The sequence below is a fragment of the Saimiri boliviensis genome, chromosome 14 (genome assembly GCF_048565385.1).
Source record: "Saimiri boliviensis isolate mSaiBol1 chromosome 14, mSaiBol1.pri, whole genome shotgun sequence".
Lineage (NCBI taxonomy): Eukaryota > Metazoa > Chordata > Mammalia > Primates > Cebidae > Saimiri > Saimiri boliviensis.
This window is the reverse complement of record NC_133462.1, coordinates 48,233,965-48,255,768: the sequence shown is the minus strand read 5'-3', so window position 1 is coordinate 48,255,768 and position 21,804 is coordinate 48,233,965. Positions and strand designations below refer to the sequence as shown.

Here is a 21,804-nt window from a genome sequence, read left to right as displayed (position 1 = left end):
AACTGCACTATATGATTTCTTAGGCTTAAAATGTATTTTTGTTGCACTTCGCCCAGCCTGCATCACCTCTCATACATCTCTCCCATTATATTCAGAAGTCAGTAGGCAAACAGTGGTTTTCTCACTTATTCTGGACGATATCTACATTGAGAGTTGTGATCTCTTGCCTGACTGCAGCTGTGGAATGCATCAGAGTTTAGGACTCCTCAATCCCTGTTTTTGTGTCTTTCCATCCACCCCATATTCTTTCTCCAGCTTTCTCCACCACATTGTTCCTCCAATGCATCTCTCACCACCCCAAATGTGCTTTTCAAAAACCACCTCCAGCCTCTGGCTGCGTCCCATTGAGCCTGGGCCACCCACCATTCCTGCAAGATCCTGCCTCACAGCGTGTGCTGCCCACAGCACTGGGGACTGCTCAAATGGCAGCCAGGCCAGGCTGCCCACCCACCAGCCCCTGTACGAAGCAGTTCTCTGATCTCTGCTCCTTGCCACCAAGAAACACCACACAGACCCTGGGAAGATGGGGCCACATTCAGCCAGCCTTCCCCACCCCCCACCAATCACCTGCCCCACCCAAATTTCTGTTTGGCAAAATGGCAATTCTTCCTCCCCCTTCTCCAAGGCCTCCATCCTGCCCAATTCTGAGGCACTGGGAAGAAAGTGCTTCTGCCACTTGCCTCTCATAGCTTTTTTTTTTTTGAGACGGAGTTTCTCTCTTGTTACCCAGGCTGGAGTGCAATGGCGCGATCTCGGCTCACTGCAACCTCCGCCTCCTGGGTTCAAGCAATTCTCCTGCCTCAGCCTCCTGAGTAGCTGGGATTACAGGCACGCGCCACCATGCCCAGCTAATTTTTTGTATTTTTAATAGAGACGGGGTTTCACCATGTTGACCAGGATGGTCTCGATCTCTTAACCTCGTGATCCACCCGCCTCGGCCTCCCAAAGTGCTGGGATTACAGGCTTGAGCCACCGCGCCCGGCCGCCTCTCATAGCTTTGATCCCTTGGGTTGGTTCAAGCTAATTTCACATGGAGACCATGCTGGAATCCATATGGATTTCACCTTCCCAGCAGACAGCTACAGGGCTTACAGGTAGCTTTATCAGAAATGTTCCAGGACATAAAGATAACCACAGTAGATAAACACTGGCGACTCCAAAATGGGAGAGGAAAAGATGGGGACAGGGGTTGAAAACCAACGTATTGGGTACTATGTTCACTATTTGGGTGACCAATTCGACAGGGACCCAAATCTCAGCGTTATGCAATATATCCATGTAATGAACCTGCAAGCGTACCCCGCCCACGACCATCTAAAATTTAAAAAGAAAGAAGTGGTCTAAGCACCTACGAAATCCAGGGCTTACTCTAGGGGCATCAGTCCTCTGGATACACATGGGTCTGCACTTACGTCCCTAAATTCTCTCTGCAGACCCCAACGGAGGAACAAGCCACCTTCTAGAAATTAGACACTTTCTTTAACTTTTTGATGAGAGACCTTGAGGAAGATGAACATTTATGCAATATTCTTATTTGCTAGCAGAGAAAGAGGGGATAAATGAAGGAAGAAGAGGTAAAAGAAGATTTGCGTCCCAACTGTTAACAGAAGTACCTGCACCACACACACAGTCACACACTCACTCTCACTTACACACACTCATTCATATCTGCCTTACTGTGAAGTATTCCTCTTTGCCCAACATGTGTGTTTTTCTCCGGGGTCCTCTCGACTGAAAGTTTGGCTGGACCCAGTTCTTCCTAGTGGAGATCCCCAGGACCCTAGATTTTACCTTCTATGCTGGATGTCAGGACCCAACTGGGAGACGCAGACTGCCGACTGAGAAGTAGTGAAGCAATACTTCTGATCAGAGAAAACTGCCAAGGGTGGCCGATGCAACGCCCATGAGAAGGAAGGAAACAGGGAGAGAGCCCGGGATTCCAGGATTCCTCTAGCCTTCCAGGAAGACTCTGGTGTCAGCTCTCTCCTTGCTCCAGTGCTAACTGAAAACCTAGAGAAAGTCTCCCAGTAAAGCTGGCTCTGAAATCTGAAACTGCAGGTTGGCCGAGTCCTATATAAACACACTCACACCCCCAGTTTCTCGGGTCTGGTGGCTTACCCGCCCTCGCATTCCCCTCGCTCCCCACCCCTCCTGCTCCTTGGAAACATCAGACAGCCCTCTAGCTGCAGCTCTTCCTGAAACCCTAAGCCCAGCAAGCCCAGCCGAGCTGAGCCCAGAGGTGCAGGCATGGGGAGAGAGACTTGCCAGGTACGTCCACAGTCTCTCCCAGCCCCAACCCCTCCAGCAGCTCAAGTCCAGATGATTAAGTGGCACTCAGGATCCTGGCAATAAGGGCAACAGGCAAGTTTGCAGCTTGGGAGCAGAGATTTTTAGACTGTTCCTTCCTATTAGGGAATATTCTCCTAAGGATCTGATTCCAGATAACTGGGTCTGACATATATAAATTGCTAAATTCGCCTTCCTCATCTCTCTCAATTTTCTGCATAACATTCTTACGGCGCACCCCTGACTCTTACGTTTCCATGCATAATAGAATCAGGCCAGGTGAGACTAGGAAGGGACTGTAGCAATTGTGATAACAAATCCCTCATTTTGCAGATGAGAGAGCTGAGGCCAGAATGATGAAATGGCTTGGCAAAGCCAGGGAGTGACTCCCAGCCCGATCAGCATCTTGGATGGTAGAAGGGAAATAAGAGGCTTAAAAGCCAGCAGTGGTTCATGCCTATAATCGAAGCACTTTGGGAGGACTGCTTCAGGCTAGAAGTTCGAGGCTCCCATGAGCTATGATCCTATGATCATGCCATTGCACTCCAGCCTGTGTGACAGAGCGAGACCTTGTCAATTAATCAATCAATCAGTCAAGGTCAGTTGGAATCGTGCTTTAATACAACTAGATACTCACTTGGATCACTGATTGCAAGAAAAAAAAATCACTTAACCTTTCTGAGCTTCTATTTCCTCATCTGTAAAATGAGGCTAAGGATCCTACCTGAGTCACAGTAAAAAGGTAACGTGTATGCAGCAGCAGGCACGTGGCAGGCACTCAGTAAATGCCCGTTGCTCTTCCCACTCTGCTCACCACTCCACATTAACTCCAGTTACCAGCTGATTCAAGAAGGTAATTCTAAACTGCCTGTAGTATTTACTGTTCCTTCGGGGGCTGGTTTCATGTTTCTCATTCACTGTCTTTCTGTCACTCTATTAACATCCGTAGTTTACTTCGTACCGTGCTCAGCATGTAATGCTTCATTTCTGTTAAGGGAAATCTTTGACCTGCAGGCTGATATCATAGACAGATTCACACTGAAGACTCCCTACAGGTGTCCTCACATCTTAACCTCCAGGTTCCAAGCTTCAGTCCCATGAGCCAAACCACCTACTGAGCATTGTCCTGTGGGTAACCAGCCTGCACCTTAAACTCTGCATGTCTACAATCAAATTAAGGTTGACCACCACTGACTAATGATTTCATAGTGCAATCATATGCTGCATAAGGTCATTTCAGTCAATGATGGACCACATACACAAAAAGTGATTTTTCTTTTCTTTTCTTTTGAAATGGAGTCTCACTCTGTCACCCAGGCTGGAGTGCAGTGGTGCAATCTCGGCTCACTGCAAACTCCACCTCCCGGTTCAAGCAATTCTCCTGCCTCAGACTCCTGAGTAGCTGGGATTACAGGTGCCTGCCACCACACCTGGCTAATTTTCGTATTTTTAGTAGAGATGGAGTTTCACCATGTTGGTCAGGCTGGTCTTGAACTCCTGACCTCGTGATCTGCCTGCCTCAGCCTCCCAAAGTGGTAGGATTACAGGTGTGAGCCACCGTGTGTGGCCTTACTGTACCTTTTCTATGTTTAGATACACACACACTATTGTGTTACAGTTGCCTACAGTATTCAGTACAGTAGTATGCTGTACAGCTTTAAGCAATAGGCTATACCATGAAGCCTAGGTGCGTAGTAGGCTAAACCGTCTAGGTTTGTGTAAGTATACTGTCATGTTCGCATGACAACAAACTTGCCTAAAAATGTACTTCTCAGAATGTATCCCCGACATTAAGTAATGGGTGACTGTATTGAGAAGGAACTGTCCAAGATATGGTCAATGAAGATAGTATCAATTTAGTATGATACTTTTGGACTAACAAATCGTTTATATTAACAACTACCAATGTGACTATATTTACCTAGAGCAGGAGTCAGCAAACTTTTTATGTAAAGGGTTAGATAGGTATTTTTAGCTTTGTAAGTCCCTGTTGTACTCAGCAATACCATCATAGTGCAAAAGCAGCCACCATAAGTAAACAAATGAGCAGACATGAAAAAGCATAGATAAATAAATGAGTGTGGCTATGTCTCAGTAAAACTCTAATCATAGACACTACAATTTGAATTTCATGTAATTTTCATGCATCACAAAATATCATTCTCCTTTTGATTTTTTTTTCAGCACCAAATATAAACACCATTCTTAGCTCAAGAGTCATGCAAAATTAGGTAGTGGCTGGATTTTGCCCATGGGTCACAGTTGGCCGACCCCTGGCTTACAGCATCTCAGGAAGGACACAGTAGGCACTAGTAACAGTGACCATCTCCAAGGAGGGGACTGGGCGTAGATCAGAGAGGGATCAAGAGAGGGACTTTCACTGAATACTTTCCTGTGTTGTTTGACTACTATGCATGCATGGTTTTAAAAAAATCAATTATGAAGGGGCTCTCCATCTAAGTTCACTCTTGCTTCTGTCAATGTCAACGTTAACTCTCCGGGTTAAAAAGGCTTATAACTGCCAGGTCAACTTTGACTCTCCTATCTCAGTCTTTCATCCCAACAGCAGTCGGGTCTGAAATCCACTGGCCCAGTTCACCAAAGCACCTCAGCCTACTGCTGGCCATCTGTAACTCCCTCCCCTTCCCCTTCTCCTGCTACTGTCTTTACCACTCAACTGTTATTTACATATGCAACCTTGACCCTCAACTGACTTTTTACTCCAAAAAAGTCTTTCCAAAAGAGAAACTGAAGCTCTTTAAGGATTGGACTAACTATTGCAATTCCTTGCCTTCCCTCTCGGCTCCTATACCAGTGCCTTGTGCATAGCAGGCATGCAATAAATAGTTGCTTGATTGTCAACCGCTTATCCTGCTACAGACGATTAGAAACACAGGGCAAAGACTCACCTACAATAAAAGCTGGTTCTGAGACATGCAGCAGGGCAAGAGTGCACAAAAACTCAAAGACTTTGGGGGGAAATCATAGTAAAGGACATTTAGGGAGAGAAAAGAGGCTCTGCTTTAGAGAAGGAAGTCGGGAAGAAGGCCTCCGGTGGTGGTACGGGTTGGGGGAAGGAACTTGCCCTAATTCCAATCTCTAGAGCATTAGCATACGGTGTAGGGAAACCCCTTATCCTCAGCTGGGAGATTTTGGTGATCCCAGAATCAGAGCCTCCCACATTTTGGAGGGATCTCAGCATCAAGCAGTCTGCCCTCCCACCTGGTGCAGGAAGAGGCCGCTGCACCAACTATGAAAGATGACTATCCCTAGGCCGCTCACACTCTCGCGGGGACAGCACACTCCTTTGGAAGGTAGCCTGCTCCACTGTTGAAGAGTGCTGATAGAAAGTTCTGCTTCTACTCATTGTTTCTACTTACAGAACTAAGCAGATTAGGGCTTCTTGAGTGTGTAACAAAAATACGAATGATAACTGCCAAATATAATACAGTTTTCAAATACTTCTTTCTTCCAAGATGTTCAAAGGGTGTTTAAACACCCAAAATCATCAACTCTTTGGAACTGAAAGTACCTTTGCTCAAAAATGTTTATTGAAGGAAACTGAATATAGTTTGTCTTCCTACTTCCCAACATGAAAGCCCTAAGGTTACGCTCTAAAGGGGATCATTTTATTTCTTTAGAGGAGGAAACTTCACAATCACCCATGGCCACGTGGGCCCTAAATCCTTAAACTCAGAAAATGCATCCTAAGATCTAGACTGAATCCCTCGAGCCAAAGTGTTTCCTCTGGTCTCAGCCCATTTCTTACCCTTCCTACTATAGGCATTAAGTTGGTGCTCCCTGACCAAACACTAGTGCCTAACACTTGAGCCAGGGCTGGATAGACACTTTATACATATTGTCTCACTGAATTCCCACAGGAACTCTGCAGATGGGTGGTGGTATTCCCATCTTACAGCACAAGCAACTCATGGTGAGAAGAGTTAGCTAACTTGTCCAGCACCACACAGCTAGCCAGTGACACAGCCAAAATGCAGTTACGTCTGCTCAGCTTCAAAACGCAGTCTTTCCCCTGTAGTCCCAGGTTTCCATGATAGCCGATCATCTCTGCCGACCTCACTCTGTCCCCGAAATGTGCAGAAACGCTTATTTTCATCATTCCCATCAGCAGCATGGGAGAGATAAACAGCACCCAGCAATCCTACAGTCCCTTTCCAGATTCCACCCCCTGGAGGTGTTCAGGCCTTCCTGGGATGGTGGAAACAAGAGCAAAGACCATTCAAAGCATCCCAGAAACACTCAAGGGCAGAGTGGCACCTTTCTGACTCACAAGCGGCACACAGGCCTGTGCTTTCCTACAACCTGCCCTTGCTTGGGCCTGGCTCCAGGCCTTACCACAGGGCTGGGGTGCTCAGGAGCCCATGAAGCATGGCATTGTTTGGGCAGCATGAACACATTTACCTGGGTCCTGGCACCTTTTCTATGCAGCTCTGCTTTTGGTAATATTTGGCTGGCTCACCCAGGTGAGGACCACAAGGCCTCTTTGCCTATAACCCAACAATCCTGGTTCTACAAAGACGGGCTAGAGAGTGCTGGGGGCAGGCACAGAAGAATCACAAACGCCAAAATGCAGCCACTTCCCGAGTCATCAGCAGAAATCAATTTGCTTCCAGTGCACTCCCTGAGAAGCGCCGGAGCATTTGCACCAAGGCCGTTAGCCCACTTCCTTTTCTTTTTATTTATTTATTTTTTTTTTGAGACGAAGCCTCACTTTGTCGCCCAGGCTGGGTGTCCCAGGTTCAAGCAATTCTCCTGCCTCAGCCTCCTGAGTAGCTGGGATTACAGGCATGCACCACCGTGCCCAGCTGATTTTTGTATTTTTAGTATAGCCAGGGTTTCACCATGTTGGTCAGGCTGGTCTTGAACTCCTGACCTCATGATCCACCCACCTTCTCCTCCCAAAGTGCTGGGATTACAGGCGTGAGCCACCGTGCCCTGTCTCCCCTCATTTCTTCTTTCTTTCTTTCTTTTTCTCTCTTTTTCTCTCCCTTTTTCTCTTTCTCTTTCTTTATGTCCTTTTCTTTAATCTCCCTTCCTCCTTTCTTTCTTCCTCTCTCCCTCCCCCGCTTCCTTCCTTACTTTTTCTCCCTTTCTTAACACAGTTGCCTTATGTTACCCAGGCCAGTCTTGACTCCTGGCCTAAAACGTTCCTCCACCTCAGCTTATCAAAGCACTGAGATTACAAGTGTGAGCCGCTTTGCCCAGCCCTTAGCCCATTTCCAAAGCTCAGCTCCAAATCCCAGGATGGTTCCTGACACATCTGTCCAGTTGTAGTTCACCATCTTACTGACGCACTCCACACAGCAGTCAGGCCTCCCCACGTGGCTCATCTTTTCAACCTAACATACAGCGTGCTGGAAAGACACCTGGTTGTCCTCCACTCCGGGATGCCTGCCACCAGAAACATGCACATTCCTGGGCTCATCTGGCCTCGGTGACTCCCTGGATATAGGGATGACCTCCCCATTTCTCAAGAGCACAAACCACAGCCAGGAGTTCAGAGCTCACACAAGACTTTACTATTGAAGACAGAATCAGACTTTGAGACTACTGCTTCTTTTCCCAGTCCTGGGGAGAAAATGCTCTCTTTGACAGTCTATATTCCAGATTAGCCCATGGAAATCACATGATGCTCCACCTCCATTCCCCCATCCTCAGGTGGCTGTCCTGGAGACCTTCACCTGACATTCGCAGCTACCCATCTATCTGTCATCTCCCTGGGAGACATGGTCATTAGCAGAGAGCACCATGTAGGTGTCTAATTAAGCAAGCAGCAGCAAACGCAGAAACCCATTCAAGCCACCCCACAGAGCATCCACCAGGGGATCTTCTTACAGGCAGCTCCCTCCCCTGAGCTTCCTGGAAAGGTCTCTATTGTTTGCCTAGAACACAGAAAAGTGTCTGATTCTGCCCTCCTACTTATCTGCTGGCACAGACTTCCTGGCCTCCGCACAACCCCAGGGGGTACTATTCCCATATAGCACAATATGAATGGTGCCCTCAGAATTGTGGGACACAGCAGCACTGGTGGGTGGGAAAGTGAGGGTCCCCAGATGGGGAGGGACAAGGTCTTCTGAGGGATGCCCTCTTACCTGGCTTCTTCAGGAGTCCCACAGCCACATCCTGCCATCCTAACGTTTTGGGATTAGGGCACAGGAAGCAAGAGGTTGATAAGAAGATGGCAGAGACAGAGGTGGGCAGAGTGAGTGGCGCAGCCACTCCCCCTACCTGTGTCTCGGTCTTGCTGTCTGCACTGTAGCTCACCTGTTCCTGTTTCACCCTTTAAATGGAATGTTCCACTCGCCCTGTGAGCCCAGGGGAGAAATAAATTCCCTGTTCAAGAAAAGCTTTCTTCTTTAGAGACCGAGGTCTTTGGAATTCCATCCAATACTCCTTCAGAAGACAATGGAGTAACTGGCCAACAGCAAATGCAGAGAAAGACCTTGGAAGGACAAGATTGACCCTAACTGGCCACCACTCCCCCTCGCCTGGGGATGGTCTAACCAGGAGACTGGAGGGGAACAGACAGACACCTGTTGCCTCTGTAGCTCCTGGCAGACCTTGCTCTCAGGTGTCAGCTGGGTACTCCAACCAAGCTGGGGTGAAAATAGTAGAACCAGCTGGGCACGGTGGCACGTGCCTGTAATACCAGCACTTTGGGAGGCTGAGGCGGATGGATCACGAGGTCAGAAGTTCAAGACCACCCTGGCCAAGATGGTGAAACTCCATCTCTTAAAAAAAAGAAAAAAAGAAAGAAAGAAAATAGGAGAACTCTCCTTAACTTCTTCTCCTGTGCCCTTCCCTGAATCAAGCTTGTTTTTCTTCTAGGCTCTTATCTCCCTGCCTCAGAGACCTTTATCCACCTCATCTCTTACCTCCACAATGGCGCAGGGCAGTAGAGATGCTGGTATGGAAGCCGACAAGCTTTTCACAGGGACAGCATGTATGCCGGTATTGGGGAGGAGGGAATAGTACCTCAGGGACGGGTCCTGGGGTTCTCATTCCGCGGGGGCTTCAGTGGCTCTAAACCCAACCCCTAGAGTTATCGACACAGGCCTCAGTGCCCTCACGTGCCCCAGAGCTCTGCCAGCTTGGCTTGGAACCCTGGCCCACACTCTTGCTCCACAACACGATATCTGGGTTCTCTCTGGCAGAAATAGGAGAACCACAGTCCTTTCCAACAGTTTTCCAACTCCTGCGAGATGAACTGGACTTTGATTACAGCAGGACTGATTTAGGTTAGATACCAAGAAGCAATTGAAATGGGTGATAAGAGGACATTTAGGACTCTGTCCTTGGGCTTTAAAATGAAAGCCAATTTGCCCTCCATTGACTACGGCTTAATGGCTGTTTTCATCATGTGACTCTCCTGCTCAGAAGTCCTCAGTGGTCATCCCTCCCCTGCCTGCTACAGAAGGGTCTACCCCCAGGGCTTGGCCCACAGCAGCACGTCCCCACTCATCTTTCAAACGTCATCTTCTACGGCTCCATGTGGAAGTTTTCTAGTTCAACCTGAGTTTTGCAATATTTCCCCGAAAGACCCTTAGGCATTCCTGCTCGGGCTGCAGCTTTCCCCTTCCCTCTCCCCCAGATGCCTGTTAAATCCAAATCTCCCAGGGGAAGGAAGGTGGACACCATGTTAAGGCTGAGCTCAAATGCCACCTCTTCCAGAAAGCCTCAGTTAAGCACCCCCAACCCACAGATAACCCCCTCCGCCGTGAAGCTGTAGGCATAGGTTAGCCAGTCATTCCTTAGACATGTCCTGAGCATGACAGTGCTAGAGACTGAACAGAGAGGTGGGCCCTGCCCTCAAGGAAACCCTAACCTAGAGAGTGGATACTGACAAAAGCAAACCAACAAAACCCTCCTCCCGTCAGAGGCAGCCTGGGATGAGGACAGCGCTGGGTGGGGAGCCGGAGAGGCCCCCAGGGGAGGCCACAGCATGGAGACACAGCATGAGAGGAGGAGGCTGGGCGTTCCAGAGGGAGTCACAGGAAGGAGACTGGAGATGGCTGGGGTCCCTGGACTAGGTCAAGGCGCTTGTTGGGAAGTCACGATAATTCTAGAAACATTTACTGTGTGTTTACTATGGACACTGTGGGAATGCTTCCTATTTATGAGCTCGATTATGCCTCATAACCAAATGAAGCTGGACGGGTATTTGGGGGCCAGACTGTGGAGTCTCAGGATACACGTAATGCAATGCGTGAAGTGGCTCCCGCTCAGTAAATATTTTCTCGTTGATCAATGGATAAATGATCTTTGAAGGCTCACTCCCAGTGGGAGGAAGCTAGAATTTTTCAGGAGCAACTGAAGCTCTGAAAAATATTTTGCTAACTTTTTAAACTATTAAAAGAAACACCAGGACTGATGAGGGGAGGAGAGGCCCTGGTTGGGTAAGAACCTGGCTTTCTCGATACAGGATGTGGAGAGTGGGTGTCAGAGCACTCCCTGTGCCCACAAGAAACCCAAGTAGGCTCAGGGAGACAGCTGCCGGGAAAGACAGCTGCAGGCTGCTCAGAATAGGGACATGGGAGAAATGCTTTCAACGGGTGAGTCCCGCCCGGGGTACCCAACCCCTAGTTCCCAGTGCCAGTGCAGGGTATGCAGGGGTAAGTTTCGCTCAGCGCCACCCAGAGCTGGCAGAACCTCCAGAGCTGAGCTTGCCCCGCCTCCCCGCTCACTGGCACACTGACTCAGCTAACTTATTCCACAGAGAGGGAGGTCCTTCTAAAAGTTCACAGTTTCCCTCGGTTTCCATCTTCTCTGGCCTCCCAGTCTTTGATTTAACTTTTATGTGGCCGACTGGAATGTAAGCCCATTCCCCACTGGAGCACTCAAGACAGATATCCAACATACCTATTTAAACCCATTTCCCACCAGGGAATCAACAGAGATATCAGCTCATTCCTCTTTCCTTTGGCCTCGAGTTAGGATATCCCAGGGAGGGCCTCGATCAACCCTACTGTATTTCACCAGGGGCAACTGGAGCTGCAGAACAGAGGAGCCAGATGACAAACCCCAGACAGGTAAAGTGGCCTCCTCTTCATATCTACCCCTTAAACGTCTCCAAGGCTAATCACACAATCTACCGCCCCATCTGCAGCAGAGATAACTAGAACTGGATGTCTGGAGGTGCCTTCCAGTCTCCTCCAGCCTGGACCAAGTCACCGAGCCTCGCTCGGTCTCTTTTCCCCACCTGCAGAATGGAATGGAACCGACACTTACCAAATTCAGCTCTTCTGAGCATAAAATAACTTGGTAAATATAAAAATGTCTCAAAAAGTTAAACCAAAAAGGTAAGCATAGGGTACTGCTGATAGAATACCAGTCCAGGCCTAAAGAGGCCCCAGGCACAGCAAGCAGCCCTGGGTCCCAGCTCCAGCAGGGGCTCCAGCTTACAAGGCATTTCCTGATGTCACTCTGGAAAACAAGCAGTGATGTGCCGGCAGCCAGGCCTCTTCTGAAAGTTTATCAGCAGAATCTGCCCAACCAGGAATGCAAGCCTGGCCCCACCTGCAGCCTTCGCCTCCTCAGCCAGCTCTGAGGGTCTGGGCCTATTTTCTTTAGAAACCTCACATCTGAAAACAGGAGGCACCTTCTCATCCATCTCAGAGCCCCACCAACACTCCCGGCTAGAGCTTCACTCACCTTTGAACACAGGCCACACAGAGGAAATCTGCCATTTCTTTCTCCTCCGAAGGTTTCCTCTTACCACCCTGTCTTTCAAACTGTGGCTTTGGAGTCATCAGTGGGTTGGGAGCCCAAATTAGTAAAACATAATCCAAATTGGCACATAGGAGAAATGCATTTTTAAAATTTGATGGAACAGAATAGAACATAGTGTATACTGCACTTGAATAAGTATTATTTTGGGATCCTTTCGTTAAAACACACACACAGTATCAGAATCCTGACTCAGCCGCTTAGTCTTTCCATGCTTCCATTTCTTCAATTTAAAATGAGGCTGATAACAGTATCCGCCTCATATCGCTGTTGTGAGGACTGTGTTCATTAATATTCGTGGAGCCCTTGGAAAAGTTCTTGACACAGGTGCTATATACAAGTGTTATTTCATACACTTACACACACAGGAGTGCATGTGGGGTACACGTGCATACATGGGTATCTTTGCTTACAAGGTAAATATCCTTCTGTAGCGCGGGGGGAAAAGCTGAAAGTCGCTACGTGGGAGAAGCTACGAAGTGTTTCTCCAAAGACAGTGTGTTCTTAGAGTTCAGTTCCCAGTGCTTAGGAGATTTCACAGGTGTCTGTCCTGGCTTTAGAGAAGGAGACAGAGGTGACTGGAGGATGAGTGGCTGGCCAGAGCAGGTAGAGGATCCCCGAGCACAGGATCAAGTGCTTTAAACTGACTCAGTTACAATTCAGCGGGGTCAGTACTATTATTACCCCTGCTGTGCAAGTGAGGAAGCCGAACCACAGAGAGGTTAAGTTGCCACACAGCTAAAAAGTAGCAGGACCAGGTACAGTGGCTCACGATTGTAATCCCAGCACTTTGAAAGACTGAGGTGGGCCAATCACGAGGTCAGGAGTTCGAGACTAGCCTGGCCAACGTGGTGAAACCCCATCTCTACTAAAAATACAAAAATTAGCTGGGTGTGGTGGTGCGTGCCTGTAGTCCCAGCTACTAGGGAGCCTGAGGCAGAAGAAGCACTTGAACCCGGGAGGCCGAGGTTGCAGTGAGCTGAGATTGCTCCACTGCACTTCAGCCTGACAGAGAAAGACACCATCTCAAAAAAATAAAAATAAAAAGAAGAAGAAGTAGCAGGGCCAGGATTTGAACTCTGCCTCCCAAGTCTGGACTTGGAACCACTGGACTATAGCGTCTGTTTCACCTTGCAGCCAACTTCTCGCATAGACGGGGAAGGCTGGCCCTATGAAGTTTTGGCCACTGAGAAGTTGGCCTTGTCAGCGAGAGGGGTGGCTTCACAGGGATGGTCTCGTAGGCATTCACTTCAAATCCAAGCAATTTAATTTTCAAGTGGCTCTAATTCAGGAAACAATACCTCCAGGTTCCCACTACAAAGTCCAGAGCTTTCTACTACAATAGCTGGCGATAATAAACTTGGTTAACAGGACTCATAACCATATAATGCATTAAGTATTCGATTCATTTGAACAGTATAAACCTGACTAGATGATATTACATCTCTCCCACACCCTTTATTCTAGAAGACACGGGTTCTTTCCGAGCATGTCTCATTTCATTTTCTCCATGGCCCAGACATGTTAGGAGGGGAAGAGTCTGGTTTTACAGCCCAGAGAGACCCATGGCTTGCCAGAGGCCACCCTGTGAGTGAGCCCACAGTGAAGAGAGGGAAAGTTTCTGTTCCGGTCAATGGGAGAACAGAGAGTCAGGTAACCTCTGTCTCCAAGTTCCGGCGATCCCTAGCTCTCCCAGTCTGTCCTTGCTTCCTTCCTATCTGGATACCCATGCAAAGTCCCCTGAAAACAAGGTACTCGGTTCATCTCCAGAGCTGACACTGTGCACATCAACCCAGTGGATACTTGTGGTGGGAAGGAAAGCGGAGAGCGAAGACAGGAGTGGGCTGTAACTGTGGATTCACTCTCCTTTCCCTGCGAGGCGCCCACAGTCCTTTCCTGTGCTACGGAACATTTCATAACACAGGACGCAGAAGGAGGAGCAGGCTGTCAGCCTCCAAAAGTTCCAGTGTCCTGTTCACTGTCCTTACAAATGAGAGCTGGCTAACTATCTCCTCATACTAGGCACAACCCATGACTTTTCATATCTCCTCGTTCTGTGGTAAGCTCCAAACATACTTTTTTTTTTTTTTTTTTTAATAACTGAGGAAATTGAGATCAGGAGACATTAAGAGACTTGCTCATGTCACGACTGTGTGAACGTAAGCGAGGGAGGGTCCCGTTAAGGCAGGCTTCTTTTGGAGCTAGTAGGCACTTCCAGTCCCCGTACATCCTGGTCCCCACCCACCAGGAGCCGCCCTCCCTCCTGTGCACTTTGTAGGTCAGACTCAGGTACTTCTGAGTCACACCTGTCGCCCTGCATTGCAGTCATTTGTGTGCGTGTCTGTCTCCCCGACAGCACTCCACGTTCCTTGAAGGCAGTGGCCGTGTCTTACTCATCTTTGCATTCCTAGTATCTGGCATATAAACATTTCTCAATAAATATTTGGGGAAGAAAGCGAAGAAAGGGAGAGCAGAAGGGACACACAAAGAGGGAGGAAAGAAAGCAGGGAGAAAGGGACAGGGCAGGCAGGGAAGAGGCGGGAGGGAGGAAAAGGGTGAGCGGGGCCCAGGAGCGCATGGTCGTCTCAAGCCAGTGCAGCTGAACCACGGCACACCACCGCCGGCGGGTCTAATTCTAAATGGGACAAATGGAGCAGGCTGTCCTCCTAGAATCTATCCGGGATGTCACTAGAGAGCACGAGTAGCAGAGTTGGCTTTTCAACCACCAAGGGGCCAGGAAGCCACAGGACTTAAGGCACTGCTGCCCCATGTCTGTATTCTCTCCTTTCCTACCGCAAAGGAAGGGAACGAAGAACCAGCCGCCCCTTCCCTGGGGGAATGCTACGCTCCACCCGTCTTCATGCCTCCATGTCCACCCATTCAGTGGAGGCTCGGTGCTGTCTTAGGGGACGGAGGCAGATTTGGGAGGATGGCAGCATGCGGTGTACACTGGGTAGACCCCTCCACTTGACTCCCAACCCCTGAAATGGGGTGAGCATGGGGGGGTGCTTCTCAGGTGGGGAGCCAGTGCCAGCAGTGGCCTGAAGAAGGAGCCATGCCCTCCCCCGGAGCCTGTGGGTGGGAGGGAGGAGTGGCTTCTACAGGAAGGGGCTCTGAGCAGGCTTGGTGCCTGCGTGACTCAGAGAAACAACTAGAAACCATAACTTGGCAACTTAGCTTCTCTCTGGAATTTCCCTGGGGCAGAGAGATAGGGAGACTTTCTGGTCAGCCCTATTTATACTGAGCTCCTGTGGCGCCCCACAGCTCCTCCTTCTTTTCTGGAAAGTGCTGGGTCCCCTATCTCTCCCCACATGGCTATTGTTCATGCATCAACCGCCCCCTCCACATGCTCCGTGGCGGCCTCCTGTGCATGGGGCACCGGGGTTGGCCGGCACACTCTTGGAGATGCATCTCCAGAGTATGTGTGTGTAGGATGAGGAGCAGGGCAGAGGGGTTCTTAGTTTTCCCCAAAAAAACCCAGAATAATGCCATTACATTCTGCAAAGCCGGCCTCATCTTTTTTGTAAAACATGTTCTCAAGCCAAGCCTGGTGCATGCCAGGCAGCCAGGCACCTGGAAATGAAGCAGGAGGCTACTTCCATGGGGGCTTGTGGCTTCTTCTTTGAGCCAAAGAAGGGGGCGGATGGTGAAGCAGGAGGTCCATGCTCAATCACACTGGGCTCTTTAAAAGGAGAAGGCTGCTGTTTTCGGGTCGGAATATGGAATAGTGTTACCCAGAGGCCATGGCTGCCCACAAGGATGGTAGAGGGAGTCAAGCAACATCGTCAGGACAGTCCACTACATGAAGCACCACTTAGGGGAAGCCAAAGGCAAAGGCACTGGACTCTCCCTCTGACCTCACAGCTAATATGCTGTGTACCCTCAGGCAGGCCACAGCCTCTCTGATCCTCAACTCATCTGTACATGACCATAAGGATGGGAGCAAGGAGAGGAAAGGAAGTAAATTGATTGTGCCCCATGTCTGCTTATAACTTTTAAAGGATTAAGTGCAGTCCCCTGTGTAGAGCTGTCAAGGCTCTTCACAAGCTGGTCCACCTTCCAGCCTCCCCCACTGGCCCCTGCAGTGCGCTCTGTGCTCCAGCCTCTGCCTCTGCTGATCTGGTTCCGGCACACATGCTTCCTCCTGCGGCTCAGCCTGCGTGTGCCGCGTGTTCTGCGGGAGCCTCATCCCTTCCACCCAACGCTTCCCACACTTTAAGCTTCGACCTAAACCTGACCCTGCAGCCGCTGTTTACTCCTGCCCAGGCAGCCTTCCTCCCTCCGTGTTTGCAAAGCAGTCTACACATCTCATCTCCTTTTTCTTCCTTCTTTATTTACAAGTGTGTCTCCCCTGCTAGACTGTGAACCTGAAAGAACAAGGACCATGTCAAATGCATCTTCCATTCAACAAGCATTTAATACATGTCTGCTGTGTGTCTGCCAGGGTACAGAGGAGAAGAGGGCAGCTCACAGCCTGGCAGCCCCAGTGCTTAGGGCAGTGCAGCCCGAGTGGGCCCAGCCTGCTGCTGAGTCAGGAAAGGTAGGCCCAGGAGCTGCTCCCGGGGCTCTGGCAGGGCCTGCTCGTCTTCTCTCCCTTAGCAGGAGGCTAAACAATATTAAGAAGAAGAAACTGGCCGGGCGCGGTGGCTCAAGCCTGTAATCCCAGCACTTTGGGAGGCCGAGGCGGGTGGATCACGAGGTCAAGAGATGGAGACCATCCTGGTCAACATGGTGAAACCCCGTCTCTACTAAAAAAATACAAAAAACTAGCTGGGCGTGGTGGCTCGTGCCTGTAATCCCAGCTACTTAGGAGGCTGAGGCAGGAGAATTGCCTGAACCCAGGAAGCGGAGGTTGCGGTGAGCCGAGATCGCGCCATTGCACTCCAGCCTGGGTAACAAGAGCGAAACTCCGTCTCAAAAAAAAAAAAAAAAGAAGAAGAAGAAACTAATAAACCAGCATCACTTACTGATGGAGCACTTTGCCACGTGCTATGTCGCCACCATTCTCTACACTTTAGCTAGTCCTCAAATTAACCCTCTGGCAAAAGCCTTTGTTACTCTGACTTCTCATATATGACAAAAGAGAGGTTATAAAGCTTTCTTAAAGTCACACAGCAGGCGGCAGAGCTTGCACAGGACCTCAGGTCTGTCCGAGCCCACCTCCCTACACACACCCCTTTAGTCTCATGCTGCCCAATTTCATACACTAACGATGAGCACCTATGTGTGCCCAGACTTCTTGTTCAAAGGGAGAGAAGGGCTAGGCTCAGTGGCTCACGCCTGTAATCCCAGCTCTTTGGGAGGCTGAAGCGGGTGGATCACCTAAGGTCGGGAGTTTGAGACCAGCCTGACAAACATGCAGAAACCCCGTCTCTACTAAAAATACAACAAAGTAGCTGGCCGTAGTGGTGGGCACCTGTAATCCCAGCTACTTGGGAGGCTGAAGCAGGAGAATCGCTTGAACCCAGGAGGTGGAGGTTGTGGTGAGCCAAGATCTCACCATCGTACTCCAGCCTGGGCAACAAGAGTGAAACTCTGTCTCAAAAAAAAAAAAAAAGAAAGAAAGAAAGAAAGAAAAGAAAAGGAGGAAAGAAGAAATGATGATCTATACACCTCAAGGCTCTAAACTGGATGGCTTTAGTCCCAGCGGCCCTACATCCTCTGGAAGTTCTCTGTGCCCTTGCTTTACACTCCACAGAAGTTTCCAGGACTCTTAATGAGCCCCACTAGCTCCCCGCCGTGACTTGGGAAGCCAGTGGGGTCACACAGCAGACTGGTGCCATCCAGATTTCACCACCTTCAAAGTGCTGTTAGTGGACGATAGAAGCTGGCTGCTTAGCAGGTGGTCCCAGGCAGTCCCAGGCCCCCAGAGCGTCAGCCACTGTCACTATTATCCAGAGCTATCTGCCACTGGGATTCTTTCCTTAATGGGCAGACAGCAGATAATGGGCCTCCTGTGGTCCACTCCAAACACAATCACACTTCTCAAACATGCTCCTCACATTCCCACAGCCAAGCATGTACTCTCTGAAAACCCTACTGTGGCTACTGCCCATGTAAACTTCTATCCTACTCCTTTTATTCTGGGGACCACTCTTCCACCCCAAACAAGCTAACTGGCCCTACACATGTTGCAAATGCCCTTCCTATTGCATGGAGTGTCATTTTATGGATGCAAGGTCTTCCCATCCTAAATCTAAGTCATCTCCTCTAGGAAGGCCTCCCAGATAGAACACGTCCAAACCTGACCTTCCCTTTGTTTTGCATTTCCTTGGAACTTAATGCCTTCCCTGCTTTTACATTGGTCGGAGCCATTCATGTCACATTTATGCATTTGACAAACATTTACTAAGGGTCTACAGCTGTGTGGCAGGCATTAACTGTGTATCTACTACATGCCACAGCGCACTGTGCTAGGTCTGACACTCAGTGCCCTCCAGGAGTTTTCACTCATGTGAGTTATCTTCAGACCCTTGTGGGGGGGAGGGGGGGGAGGCCCGCCTCTGCACTTAGATGGTGCACCCTCCCAAGGACTGCCTTCTGGTTGCTCAATCCTAGTACCTGACATTTAATAGGATTTTTGCATTGTTATCTCATCTTATCTCTGCAGCACCCTCAAGGTAGAATGGAGACACTGAGGCTCAAAAAACATGAAGCAACGTGTCCAACAGCTCCCAGAGGGTTACCAGCTGAATCATCAATGGAATTCAGGTCCTCCGGTGCCCAAGGCCAGTGGCCTTTACCCCTCAGCATGCAGACTAGAATCACTGAGAGCTAGATGGGACCAAAGTGATGACTTCTCAACTGCTGTCACAGCCAAATGGACATTTAGGAAGAAAGCAAGCTCATGTGAAATTGGAGGGCATTATAAACTGCCCGTGTCACCGGAAGGCTTCAACAAGGTTATACTTGTGTTCCTGGTGCATAGTAGGTGCTCAGTATGTATTTGTCAAATGAATGAACAGCTTACTAGAGAGCTAAATGGCAGAGGGCATAAGCTACCTAGTATTATAATAATAGCTATTTATTGAGTGTATACTTAGGAGAGGCATAATTCTAAATGCAACTCGTTTGATCTTCACAACCTTTTGAGATGGTTATTGTTACGACCTCTCTCTTAGGATGAGGAACCTGAGGCAAAATCAGGTAAAATATCCTGCTTGAGGATGGAGTGGCAGGACTTGGCAAGGGCCTGAGCAGACTGACTCCAGAGCTGTGCTCTTAACCAAGTTAGCCCAGTACCGTTCAACCGTGAGATCACCCAATTCTAATTACAAGCATACTGAATGGATGTTCTGACGAGCGCTGAGTGAGACCTGAAGTCACACTTCTGCCCTGGGCCCCCAGGTTCTGCCTGAGTCTGCATGAGTCACTCCTAGCTGTGATGAGGTACAATAAAAGTCCAGCCAGTGGGGTTGTATTTCAGCTGCACAAGGAAGTCAGGAGCCCTCTCTGGAGTCCACAACCCAGAGTCCCGCTGCAACCCACAGGCCAGCCCTGCAAAGGGCAGTTCTTTGCTCTGACTTTGATTGCCAGGAATGGCTGGTAAGAGTCAGGCCTATGGATTGTGAAGGGATTTTGAAGATGGAAGGAAATTTGTGTATCTTAAAGGCTGAAGTAGAGGATAGAATGAGTTTGTCACTGGGGACAAAGACGTGCTGGAAAGATGTATAAATAGGATAAAGAAAGCGGCCTCAATGAATAACTCCTTTATGGGATAGGACAGGAAGGGCAGGGCTGGGCAATAGGAAACTCCAGCTCTGGCTACTTTATGGTCCTCATCAGAGAGGCGGCTCAAGCTGAGACAGAAATGTCTCACCATCAATAAGACAAGGAAAGGAAGCAAATAAAGAGAACTTAGAAGCCGGGCGCGGTGGCTCAAGCCTGTAATCCCAGCACTTTGGGAGGCTGAGGCGGGTGGATCACGAGGTCGAGAGATCGAGACCATCCTGGTCAACATGGTGAAACCCCGTCTCTACTAAAAATATAAAAAAAAAAAAACTAGCTGGGTGTGGTGGCGCATGCCTATAATCCCAGCTACTCAGGAGGCTGAGGCAGGAGAATTGCCTGAACCCAGGAGGCGGAGGTTGCGGTGAGCCGAGTCGCGCCATTGCACTCCAGCCTGGGTAACAAGAGCGAAACTCCGTCTCAAAAAAAAAAAAAAAAAAAAAAAAAAAGAGAACTTAGAAACAGTTTTCTCCGAGGTTGAGTCTTAACTGGGAGAGATACAATTCAGAAGAAATGAGTGAAAGTGGAGAGACTATTCCAGAAGTCACAAAAGCTGAAGGCTTTATGTCTAAAGGTGCTGAACTGGAAGTCGACTCTGAGCATGCTGCTTTTATCTCACCTGAGGCCAACTGCTTCCTAAACCTTCCATAGACTTCAGTTTCTCCATGTATTGAAAGGCTATGGTGTCACCTGTTTGTGTCTTCATCCTTTGGCTTACAGACTGTGTTGGGTAAAGGAGACTGGAGATCAGATAATACTGGAGTTACTTAGGAGAGCAGAGATGCAGAAATGTAGAATTTGATCAGAGCGCTCAGCAAGGGAGAGGCGGGAGCCACCTCCACGCTGTGCTTCGGTTACCTCAACTGCATTTAGAGAGGTGCAGCTATTTGGATTGTCTTAAGAGCTCCTGAGAGATCAGAAAGGCTTGTATCAGTCACCTTGGGTAGGTGACATTTTTTCCCAGTTATCTGCAAGTTCAGCTCTCTGAGGTCAGCCCATAGAAAACAAATGCCACGAAGAAATGTTTCCTGCAATTAACACAATAAAGAGAAATGCAAACTGGGTTTAGAGGGCTGGCAGGGGGAGAATCCATAGGGACATGGTGGCCAACTGTCTGTCTGTCCAGGACTTTCAGTGCTCAGGTCAGGAGTCTCAAGCACACTGGGACAAATTGGTTGCCCTAGCAAAAACCTCACATCAATAAACCTCTGCTTTGACAAAGAACCAATGGGCACCACATGAGATCTTCATGCTCAGAAACATTGAGAGCTCAGGCCCCAGGACTGGCAGCCCGAATGCCCAGCTGCCTACTTGGTGAGCCCCTCAGCACGCACGTTACTATAGGCAAGTCCCTGCCTCACAGGGTTTCGGTTTCTCTATAAGATCTGGATGGGTTTTCTTTCATATCTGGAAGACAAAATCCTATTAGAGACTTTTTTTTTTTTTTAAGACAGAGTCTTACTCTGTCACCTAGGCTGTGAAGTATAGTGGCATGATCTTGGCTCACTGCAACCTCTGCCCCCGGGTTCCAGGGATTCTCTTGCCTCAGCCTCCTGAGTAGCTGATTATAGGTGCCTACCACTGTGCCCAGCAAAATTTTTTGTATTCTTAGTAGAGATGGAGTTTCACCATCTTGGCCAGGCTGGTCTTGAACTTCTGACCTCGTGATCCACACGACTCAGCCTCCCAACGTGCTGGGATTACAGGCATGAGCCACTGTGTCCGGCCCCCTATTAGAAACTTCTAAAGGTGCTCAGGACCCTGAGCCCTGAGAAAGTTCCTTATTGGTGGTTTCTTAGAGTAGCCTGTGAGCAAACCCAGGAGGCCATGGTGCAAGACTCTGCTTTGCCTGTCACAAGGTCACTTAGTCCTGCAAAGATCTTAGGGCCCAGGTGAAGAAGGGGTGGAAGGGCAGCATGGGGAAAGGTAGTAGCAGCCATTTCCAGGCTGCCAATGCCAAGCATTGCTGGGTTTCCATTAACATGTAGGCTGGGCTGAACACAAAAGGGGCAGAGTCCCTGTGCCAACAGTGAGCCCCATTCC

General features: G+C 49.1%; 1 protein-coding gene across 12 annotated transcripts in view; it reads right to left on the bottom strand.

The window, feature by feature from the left end:
• PLEKHA6 (pleckstrin homology domain containing A6) overlaps nucleotides 1–21,804 on the bottom strand; it is a 162,083-nt gene that overhangs the window by 88,587 nt on the left and 51,692 nt on the right. Inside the window, exon 1 of one of the 12 annotated variants that reach the window (XM_074384986.1) lies at nucleotides 1,792–20,201. The exons of the other annotated variants lie outside the window; for them this stretch is intronic. The gene's annotated coding sequence lies outside the window, so the exon portion shown is untranslated. Of the gene's footprint in view, nucleotides 1–1,791; nucleotides 20,202–21,804 lie in introns of those variants that run through there. 12 annotated transcript variants of the gene reach the window in all.